The sequence below is a fragment of the Antechinus flavipes genome, chromosome 4 (assembly GCF_016432865.1).
Source record: "Antechinus flavipes isolate AdamAnt ecotype Samford, QLD, Australia chromosome 4, AdamAnt_v2, whole genome shotgun sequence".
NCBI classification, from domain to species: Eukaryota; Metazoa; Chordata; class Mammalia; order Dasyuromorphia; family Dasyuridae; genus Antechinus; species Antechinus flavipes.
In genome coordinates, this window is record NC_067401.1 from 425,057,992 (window position 1) to 425,061,003 (window position 3,012).

Genomic DNA, 3,012 nt, shown 5'->3' on the forward strand with positions numbered 1-3,012 from the left:
GTTCAAAATTATTGCCCCTCTACAGGAAAGTATCAGGTTTTTATTATTCATTTAAAATGTTAATAATACAAGGGAAATGCTTGTGCTTTACCATCACTGGATTTCTACATAAATTAAACAGATTAAACTTATTTTTAAGCATATCGAATCATAATTTCAGAACTGGAATGGACTTTCAAGTCCATTTCATTCAAGATCACACTGAGGTCTTGCATAAGTGCTTCCAAAACTAGACACAATACAATTACTAGGACTGTAGCTCAAAGAAATCAAAGAAAAGCAAAAAAATGACTTAAATGAACAAAAATATTTATGACAGCTTTTTGTGGTAACAAAGAGTTGGAAATTGAAGGACTGCTTGTTAACTGGAGAATGGTTTGTATCATATGATTGTATGAATACTATTGCACTATGAGAAATGACAAGCAGATGGTTTCAGAAAAATCTGGGAAGACTTAAATGACTCCTAGAAAGTGAAACAAACAAAAGCAGCACAGCATTGTACACCAAGCGACAGCAATATTGTGAAAAACCTAAGTCTCTGATCAAGACAATTATCCAAAATAAATCTAATGAACCTGTGACAAAAAAAGTGCTATCTACCTCCAGAGAAAGAGAGCTGATGAACTTTTATGGCAGATTGATGCTTTTAAACCTTATTTTTCTTGATTTTTTTTTTCTTTTTTCTTTTTTGGCAATATTGGCTAATATGGAAATGTTTTTCACAAGTATAATTGATATATTACTTGCCTTTGTACTGTGTGAGGAAGGACTGGAAGGAGAGAATTTGAAATTCAAAATTTTAAAAAGAATGTTAAAAATAAATTTAAAATGCAAAATAGGTAAGACAGAAGAAATTAGGGAATTAGTGACAAATGAATATACATGGGAAACTTTACTCTTAGAAGTATATTTACATACTGAAAAACAAAACAAAGCAATATTTTGTTTCTATTTTGTTAATTTTATTATTATTGGCATTATTTTTGTGAAGAACTCAGACTCTTGAACCTTAATTAGAATAACTATTGTGGGTACTCATGACCTGACATTCTAGCATGGCTTCCAACATGCTTTGTGAAGTTCATTTTGAACAGATGATTACATACTTAATTATATTCACATGCAGATACAATAGTTCACTCTGCTTTAAATGATGTAATAATACATCTTCACTTTCACAGTTATTTTTGCAAGTAGTCTACCCTCAATTTAATTTATCTGCTTATTCACATTTTGTTGGATGCCTGTTTCTCTTTACATTCTCTCCATTATGTCCTGGTGGTTTCTAGACCCCAGCTGTTCTGTCCATAGACCTTATTAACAGTATTAGTTAAAAATCTGATAGTTAAAATACTTTTTTGAATTCTCAGAAAACTGGGTATCAGGAAGAACTTGAAGTCAACAAAACATTAGTGAATTAAAATCAATCATGTACCTGTCTCTGAGAATAGATTTAAAAAATATATCTCAATACACACTTCTGTTCAGTGCAACTATTGAATGAACATTGCCTTAATATTAATAATCATGAATGATAAGAAGAATTCATGAGAAGATGAACTCTATGACTAAAATTTACATTTTAAATTCTAGTTATGTTATACTTAAGAGATTTTTGTTGTTGTAATTGTTTAATTGATTTTCATTCATATCTGATTTTTTGTGATCCCCTTTTAGTTTTTTTTTTTTATTTTTTTGGCAAAGAAACAGGAGTGATTTGCCATTTTCTTCTCCAGCTCATTTTACAAATAAGGAAATTGAGGCAAATGGGGTCAAGTGACTTGCCCAGGATAATACCTTTAGTAAGTATTTTGAAGCCAGATTTGCACTCAGAAAGCTGAATCTTCCTGACTCTACACACAGTGCCCCATGCACTATGATGGTAAAAAAGAAACCAAGAATAGCATAGTATAAAGACAACTGGCTCTTAAATCAAAGGACCTAGGTTCAAATCCCATCTTTTATATTTATTTCCTGTGGTACATAGGCAAGTCATTTTATTCATTGTAACATGAGGGGATTGAAACCAATCATCTCTGAGGCCTTTATAGATCTACAACCTTATGATTTCTAAAGTCTGAGTCCTGACTCTCCCAACTACTTTTGTATGTGATCTTAAGGTTAACAACTAACATCTCTGAGCTACAGTATCCATTTCTGCAAAATGAAGTTTTCAAGTAATTACTATTGGTCACATTTACCACCCAAGCTTGTTGTGAGAAGTATGAGAAAACATGTATAAATTTTAAGGTACCATACAAAGTTAGAATATGATACATTAGGAACTCTGATGTACAGTTCATGAGACTGGGTTCAAATCCCACTGTTCATAGTGTCACTTGTGTGACCTTGGGAAGGAATTCAACATTTCTGGACTTCACTTTCTTCGTCTTAAGAATTAGGGGGTTGAACTAGATAAATGTCCTCTGAGATCCTTAATGAACAGTGTGATTCCACGATCATATCCAGAATAGAAAATGCTTTCAGGATAGTGTTATCCTAAAATACAACCAGTCCCTCAAATCCTACACTACAAGCCTTTGGTACCTTAGCATCTGGTGGAAGCGAATTATTCCTTTCTCAGTTGTCCTTTCCCTCTCCAACATTTAGTCAATACCATTTTATGAGATGTATATCAAATTGGGATGTAATTCTGAGTGAGACCATCAGAGGGAGCAGTCACCTAACAGTGTATATGAGTTATAAACAGTTCATAGGACGATAAGTGCATAGATATAATACTTTAAGAGATAGACATTAAGAGTCCAACCACATAATTCTGAAGATGAACCAACAAGGTTATTAGACTTTGAATTTGTCTAAAGTCATACAGGTACTCTTTAATGGATGAGACCATAATATTTTGGTCCTTCTATCCCCAGCACCTAGAACAGTGAAAATGCACTCTTCTAGCACATAGCAAGAATTTAATAGATACTTGTTGAATGATAGCAAATAATAAAGTTGGAATTAGTTGATACATCTATGAAAACAAACACCAAACATAAA